Below are 8,464 nucleotides of genomic sequence, written 5' to 3'. Positions count from 1 at the left end.
CCATTTAGTAGAGTTTAAATTTAAGATGTTTAAGGTGGAAAAAAAAACAGTAACTAGAAAAAAAATTTAACTAAAATTTTCAATGCAAAAAATTATGACTAATGCAGAAAATTAATGCAGAATATTATGACTAATTTTATTTTGGCCTAAACATCGATAAAATATTTATAGAAAAATTATAACTTTCTTAACTCTTAACAATATTCACATATATATTGTGTTAACATAGCCTTAGACAAAAAAAGAATACCTATATGAGCAACTGCAAAAATGAAAGAAGGGTTTGGGGAAATTTCTTTAGCCAATTTCCTTAATATAAGGACTTGGATAATCTGTAAAAGTGACTGGAATCTTTAAATAAGAGGTCAAGAGTGAAGACAGGGTAAGCCGGGTGGGTGCAGTGGTTCACGTCTATAATCCCAGCACTTTGGGAGGCCAAGGCAGGCGGATCATGAGGTCAGGAGATTGAGACCACCCTGGCTAATATGGTGAAACCCCATCTCTACTAAAAAATACAAAAAATTAACCGGGCGTGGTGGCACACACCTGTAATCCCAGCTACTCGGGAGGCTGAGGCAGGAGAATCACTCGAACCCAGGAGGTGGAGGTTGCAGTGAGCCGAGATCGCGCCACTACACTGCAGCCTGGGCAACAGAGCGAGATTCTGTCTCAAAAAAAAAAAAAAAAAAAAAAAAAAAGACCGAGTAAGCCAAGAGGACTGTTGGCTTACTAAAATAAAAGAAAAGGGAGAATAAAAAGAAATGTTACTAAGGTAGGAAACAGACAAATCTATAGACCTCTGAGGAGTTGGTTTCCATAAATATGGGCCTCTTTCCCAGTAAATTGTCACTTCCTACATGCGCTGTTTAGCTTAATAGTAGAATTTTACCATAATCGAAAGTTAAGTAGGCTTACTAAAATTCTTGCGTGTTTTGTTTTGGCAAATTCCATAGTTACTATGCCAATTCGCAGGAGTCTGACATAAATGATACATAATGCTAGAAAATTGAGTTTAAAATACACTTCTATTTTATATTCTCATTCCCATAATAGAGGAACAGAAAACTGAGTCTAATGCTGCTGTGTTATTGACACTTCAAAAAAGATTTAATTAGTTTCTCTGACAAAGCAGTAAATCTGTAAATTAAAGAGTTCAGGAGTGCTGAGCCCCATACACTCTCTAAAGAAATTTAAATAGGAATAAGTTTTCAACACATCTTTCTGGTGCTTCCCATGAGGCAGCCAGTGCTGCCCCTGGACAAATGTGAAACATAAATATGCCTCGAATTTAGAAGACTCAATCACAGGCATGTAGTATTAATAAAATAAAATTTCACGATGTTAAGAAATTAGAAGTCAATCTCCAAAATGCTGGAGAATGAGACAGAAAAAAATGTCAATAAATACAAAAGGTCACGTTCTTCTATAACAATAAACAACGTTTCATAAGTGCTTATGAAATACTATGGCTTATTTTAAGTGTTGTACATGGACTGAGTTTTTAATTTTTTCATCAACCCTATGTGATTGATGCTATTATTCCCATTGTACAGACGAGGAAACAGGGGCATAAACAGATTGAGTAACTTCATAAGACTATACTGCTGGAGGGTATCTATAGCAAAAGCTGTGGCTGTGCCAACTACATTCCCTTGGGCGATGCACACCCAAATCTCACATCTACCTGCCAGGGCAGGTCTATTTTGTGTTGTGCAAGGCAGACCAAAAAAATCCAGGACTAGAATCAGTACCTACCCTCTTCCAGGACCCCTCAACCAAGGACTCGTGCAATTTAGTGTATAACATCCAGCTCCCTCACCTCTCAAGTAGGAAAATTGGAGGCCCATGTTCTGTATTGGCTACCAAGAGCTCCCAAATAAGATTACACTCTAGCTATCCACAATCATAACTCACTTGAAAATTCATCATTTATTGTCTGCCTTCCCTCTCTGTTCCAACTTTCTCAGTTCCTATCATAGATTCCTAAGATCACCTTCCAAATAAACTAATCTCACTCACATCCATGTCTCAGGGTCTGTTTCTGGGAACCCAAACTAAAAGGGACCACTATTCAGGATTAGAACCCAAACAGCCTGGCTGCAGAGTCTATAAGATTAATCACTACAATATACTGCCCACTCTCAAAAAGTTGACACATATTTTGTAAAAATTGTCTCAAGTCATGATAGAAGGAAAAACCATTCCCCATTTTACATTCCAACTTCCTGTCAAGAATTGTGAAGGGCCTGAGATTTTATTTTTTGCCAGCTAACAAGTTAGCCTGCCACCGAGTATGATACAGATTGTTAGAAGACACAAGACTCGTGGGGCAGAGACAAGAGACTTTATTACTCACAGCAAGAGAAGTAGACAGAGTATCAGCCTTTTCACCAGTACCCCAAGGCCCAGTTCCCACAGGGCAACAGGGACAAGCCCAGATAGGCAGCTGCACATACAACTGATTGTGTTATGGTAGAGAAACACTAAAGTTAGGGAACCCTAATCTTTTAGACTGAATAGTAAGCATGCCTGCTATTTGCTCCACAAAGAGACATTATCTGTCTTTCAAGGCTGTTCTATAAAAATCATTGAAAAAATAGTCTGTAATAAAGGAAATCAGTGCCTTACTTGCAACATGTGCAGATATGCAAGAGATCAACGGAAAATTGTCTTCCAGCACTTCCATATTCTGAAATCAAGAAAGATGTTTATAGTTTCATCATACACTAAAACATACAATTATGCCTGATAGAAAATGGCAAAACAAAGGGTAATTTTAAAAAATGTTGATCACATTGTTCTTTTCTGCCTTCGCTTTTTTGTTTTCAAAGCATAAATACGTTCTGATTTGATACGCACAATAATCCTGTCAGGTTAGTATTTTATAGCTGATGGAAAACTGACTCAGAAGGCAAGGTGTTTCACTGACACTCATCTAGTGAGTGATGGGGCTGAAACTTAAACCCAAGACTTCTAACTTCAAAGCTGCCAAACACTTGACTAATTGTACTAGAATCAATGGACAACTGTCTAGAACTTAAAACCTAAGAGGAGATTGAGTGGCTCTCTTCGTTTCTTCAATGCTGCCACACATCCACATCAGGATTTCAAAAATAATACTGAAGACAAATCTGGGGGAAAAGGGATAGATTGTAAGTGGAGGAAACGACATAAATGTTCTTTTATTTTTTAATGTTCAACTCCCCTTTCCTCCGTTCATGTGTTTTAGGGTGGTTTGTAACATGGAAATCAGACAAAAAAAAAAAAAAAAGCCCAGGAAAGCTATGGGTTTAGAATTGAGCTGTGAAACAATTTCCAGAATTATCAGAATTACGGCATTTTCACCCAAATGGCTGCAATATATATGTATTAAATACTTCAGAATTTCATGCCTTTTTCCCATCAGGGAAATCTGAGAATATGAGTTCATTCAGAAGCTCAAGCTAATGTTACACTTTCGGACATACTGTTTGTGCCCCTGTTTACTGCATATATGATGCCTGAAAAAAAAAAAGTGTATCGATCAAATTCTACTACATCAAATTAGAATTAAAGTGCATTATGGAAATTTTTTACTTAAAGGAATCCTATAGCGAATCCATTTCGTAAAAAACAGCTGTACTTAGCGACACACAGTGACTAGTGGGAAAGCCTTGACCAAAGAGTAGAAACTCTGGGATTCTAGTGCTGCTGAACATTTGTGTCATTTGTAACAAGGGGTGGGGACATTGAATTAGATAATCTCTAAAGGTTTCCAGTTCAGTTTTGCCTTTCCTGGAGTGCAGTGGCTAACAGCATTGGCTGTAGACCCAGACAGATAAGAGTTTCTGTATCTGCTGCTTACTGGATGTGTACGCTCTGAATGTTATATAACCTTCTTACTCTTGTTTCCTAACTTGTAAAATAAGAATAATTCCCCATAGTTCAAAAGACACTTATATTAAATTAGATAACATTTATTTATTTATTTATTTATTTATTTGTTTGTTTATTTGAGATGGAGTCTCATTCTGTTGCCCAGGCTGGAGTGCAGTGGTGCGATCTTGGCTCACTGTAACCTCCACCTTCTGGGTTCACGCCGTTCTCCTGCCTCAGCCTCCCGAGTAGCTGGGACTACAGGCGCCACCACCACGCCCAGCTAATTTTTTGTATTTTTAGTACAGATGGGGTTTCATCGTGTTAGCCAGGATGGTCTCAATCTCCTGACTTCATGATCCGCCCGCCTCGGCCTCCTAAAGTGCTGGGATTACAGGCATGAGCCACCGTGCCTGGCCTAAATTAAATATTTATTAAGTGCTTTGTGCAGTTCTTGGCACTTACTGGGCACTTGATAAATTGCAACCAAAGTCATTTTTAATTCTATGTTTTCATAATCAAGTTCGCTTAACGTGAGATTTTCTATAATAACAAACATTTTCTGGACTCTTTTAAATAATGTCTGACTACAAGTAATTTAATCCATGCATTCATGTTTTTCCCAACATTTTATTGAAAATTTCCAAGCCTATTGTAAGGTTGAAAGAACTGTGCAGTGGTATTCTCACTTATTTTTCTACCCGTCCCTATATCCATCCAAAATCCTTATTATTTTGATGCACGTCAAATCAAGTTGAAAACATCAGTATACATCACACCCAAACATGTCAGCCTGCATACTGTTAAACAGAGTTTAGGATAAAGAGTTGTTTGTGGTTCTTTTTCTTCCTTTTGAGCTAAAATTTCACATATAATAAAAGTATGTATTTATTTTTATATTTTAAGGTGATTCAGATATTCAGAATTGAATCACCAGTTATATTTGCTGTAACACAATCCATTAGAATGGCTTTAAAATCTGGTGTTGAAGGAAAACCTCACCTCATAGGCCAGCTGAAACACGCCAAGTTCTTTAGTTGACTGATCTATTTGGGCACAGGCAACTTGACACACAGTACACCCAAATCCAGAAAATGATCAACTGCGATAGAAGAAGTTCTACTGTGGTTACTAAAACAGAAAAAAAAAATATCTTCACCATAGCTGGGACATTTAAATAAACATAAATTTTCTGGTGAACTGAGAAAATTTTTTTGCTTCAAAACTTGTTGAAACTTTAGCTCCTTTCTCTAACATAGAGAGAACACTTAGCAAAACTAAATCTTTTCTCGAAGATGGTGGTCATGTGTAAAGATCATAGTAACACACAGAAATAGAGAAGTTGCAGATGGCTGGAAATGGACTGACTCTGTGGGAACCCATGCCCACCCCAAACCAAGAATGAGGGTGTTTGTTTGCTGTATTGGTTTGTTGGTTTGGTTTTGCACATATATATATATTTTTTTTTTCTTTTTTTTTTTTTTTACCTGTTTATTTTGATGGCATTTATTTCACCAGAGCAGAGACAACAAAGCCTGATTCTTAGGTCCTGGTTACTTAAGGTTTTTCTATATACTGTCCTAAATTCACTTTGAACACACTGGGAGCTTTTTCAAAGCAAGGGGACAATTCAGCAGGGCAGTCAGGAACATGGGTCAGGAATGTAGCCACGTACACTTCCCCCCGAGTCCTGCCACCTGCTGGCTTTATGACCTCAGGCAAACCTCTTCACCTTGCTAAGGTATGAGTTTTTTGTTTTGTTTTGTTTTGTTTTGAGACAGAGTCTTGCTCTGTCACCGCACTGGAGGACAGTGGCCTGATCTTGGCTCACTGCAACCTCCGCCTCCCAGGTTCAACGGATTTTCCTGCCTCAGCCTCCCAAGTAGCTGGGATTACAGGCACGTGCCACCACGCCCAGCTAATTTTGTATTTTTAGTAGAGACAGGGTTTCACCATGTTGGCCAGGATGGTTTTGATCTCTTGACCTCATGATCCACCCACCTCAGCCACCCAAAGTCCTGGGATTACAGGCATGAGCCACCGCGCCCAGCCGGTGTGAGTATTATTACATTTTCAGTCTATTACTGAAAACTGCAACATGGTAGTTTATCAAGGTCTTAAGCATAGATTCGCCATTTTTCAGTCATGCAGCAACATCCGCTTAATGCCTCCTAAGTGCAGAACACTCAGAATAATAACAAAAAATATTTATTTTAAATTTCCAACTTTTAGGAGCTTCATCCCATTATCTTGTGTAATTGGAATAAAGTGTTTGAAATAAACTATTCAACAGAAAGATGACATAGTTGTGAAATATCTGACTCTAGAATTGGACAAACCTGAAATTAGACAAAAGGGTTTGAATTCCTCTCTCATGACTTACTTATGTGGTGACCTTAAGCAAGTGACTTAACATGTCTCTGATATGACAAGTTACTTAATCTCTTGGAGATAAGACTTTCTTATCTGTAAAATGAGGAAAACAACAAAACACAAGCAGGCATTTACTAAGTGCTTATTATTTGCGAGGTGCTGAGTGAAGCACACTCCAACATTCCCTAGCTCATTTAATTCTCATGGCCATCTCGTGAGGCAGACACTGTTACTATCCCCTCCCTTATGTTTTTAAAAAGGAGCACCCAGGGGCATTTGGCTAGTTAGTACAGAGCCCAGGGTTGACCGCAGTGCTCTCTGTCACAATACTACTATAATAATGGTCACACAGGACTGTGTGAGCATGAGATAAGCAATGCAGTCATGACACAGGCACACAGGCGGTGTTTTATCAGTGGTAGCCCTCCATTCTGTTGCGAAAGTATGCCCCCGTGAAAATGCCAGAAATTGTACCTTAGATATTTCCTTACTTTAGGAAGTCAGACCAGGTGCGGTTGCTCATGCCTGTAATCCCAACACTTTGGGAGACCAAGGCGGGCAGATCACCTGAGGTCAGGAGTTCAAGACCAGCCTGGCCAACATGATGAAACCCCATCTCTACTAAAAATACAAAAATTAGCTGGGTGTGGTGGTGTACACCTGTGATCCCAGCTGCTCGCAGGGCTAAGGCAGGAGAATCAGTTCAACGTGGGAGGTGGAGGTTGCAGTGAGCCAAGATTGTACCATTTGCACTCCATCCTGGGTGACACAGCAAGACTCCATCTCAAGAAAAAAAAAAGGCCGGGCGTGGTGGCTCATGCCTGTAGTCCCAGCACTTTGGGAGGCCTAGGCGCGCAGATCATGACGTCAGGAGATTGAGACCATCCTGGCTAACACATGGAAACCCTGTCTCTACTAAAAATACAAAAAATTAGCCAGGAGTGGTGGCACACACCTGTAGTCCCAGCTACTTGGGAGGCTGAGGCAGAAGAATCACTTGAACCTGGGAGGCAGAGGTTGCAATGAGCTGATACCGCGCCACTGCACTCCAGCCTGGGTGACAGAGCATGACTCTGTCTCAATTAAAAAAAAAAAAAGGAGGTTAGTAAATGTTTCCCAAAAAGGAAGAAATTAATTACAAATAAATCTGACCTGAAATACTAACTTCTATTCCCAAAGGGAAGTTTCCTTGTTATGCCAGCTGTTCACATCTCAGGGAGACACATGCACTTTTGCCACCAAACAGTAAAGACAGGGTCAAGCGCTTGAGGGGTTCCACAATGACTGATAAAACATTTTTGCATCAGTCAAGTATGAACATTTCTGCACTAAACATCCCAATACCAAATTCTCACATACCCCCTCACTCTTCTTAGAAGGGTCCAAAATGAACCCAAGATCACACTTTATTCTTTGGAGATGTCTTGATTAATTTGTAATGTAATGAGCCAGTTTCTTACCAACAAGCAGGAAATGAAGAACTGAATCCCAGCATCCTTCTCAGGAGGCAGATTACAAGAAGATGAGCTCCCAGAAGGCCACATGCGCCCCTTTCCTGGGAGTCTTATATTTGTGGTTTCTTACCGATATATTGGCTCAAGTAGGACACATACTTGAATCTGTCACATTATTTTCTCATGTGTTTTATATAGATGTGTCTGTCTTACTAGAAATTTTGCCAAAATGATAAAGCAGTTTCTTTTTCTTTTCTTGAGATAGGGTCTCACTCTATAGTCCAGGCTGAGGTGCAGTGGTGCTATCACAGCTCACTGCAGCTCAACCTCCTGGGCTCAGGTGATCCTCCCACTTCAGCTTCCTGAATAGCTGGGACTATAAGCACACACCACTACATCTGGCTAACTTGAAAAAAAAATTTTTTTCTGTAGGCTGGGTGTGGTGGCTCACACCTGTAATCTAAGCACTTTGGGAGGTCGAGGCTGGAGGATCACCCGAGGTCAGGAGTTTGAGATCAGCCGGGCCAACATGGTGTAACCCTGTCTCTACTAAAAATACCGACTCTATTTGGGAGGCTGAGGCAAGAGAATGGCTTGAACCTGGGAGGTGGAGGCTGTACTGATCCAAGATGGCGCCACTTTACTCCAGCCTGGGTGACAGAGCAAGACTCCATCTAAAAAAATATATAATAATTTTTTTTTTTTTTTTGAGACGGAGTCTCGCTCTGTCACCCAAGGTGGCGGGCTCTCGCCAGATATCAGCTCCCTGCAAGCTCCGCCTC

The 8,464-nt window shown here is 40.1% G+C and overlaps 1 long non-coding RNA gene across 3 annotated transcripts in view; it reads right to left on the bottom strand.

The window, feature by feature from the left end:
* Positions 1-8,464, bottom strand: part of LOC108514200 (uncharacterized) — a 33,890-nt gene that overhangs the window by 10,450 nt on the left and 14,976 nt on the right. For 2 of the 3 annotated variants that reach the window (XR_001881154.1, XR_001881152.1), the window contains exons 1-3: positions 7,184-7,222; positions 4,858-4,986; positions 2,629-2,689 (exon numbers count right to left, since the gene is read on the bottom strand). This is a non-coding gene — a long non-coding RNA (uncharacterized LOC108514200). Of the gene's footprint in view, positions 1-2,628; positions 2,690-4,857; positions 4,987-7,183; positions 7,223-8,464 lie in introns of those variants that run through there. The other variant, XR_001881153.1, reaches the window with a different exon arrangement.

The sequence above is a fragment of the Rhinopithecus bieti genome, unplaced genomic scaffold, assembly GCF_001698545.2.
Source record: "Rhinopithecus bieti isolate Rb0 unplaced genomic scaffold, ASM169854v2 scaffold_33374, whole genome shotgun sequence".
In the NCBI taxonomy this organism is placed as follows: Eukaryota; Metazoa; Chordata; class Mammalia; order Primates; family Cercopithecidae; genus Rhinopithecus; species Rhinopithecus bieti.
The sequence above is the reverse complement of the archived record's forward strand: the minus strand, read 5'-3'. Positions and strand labels throughout refer to the sequence as shown.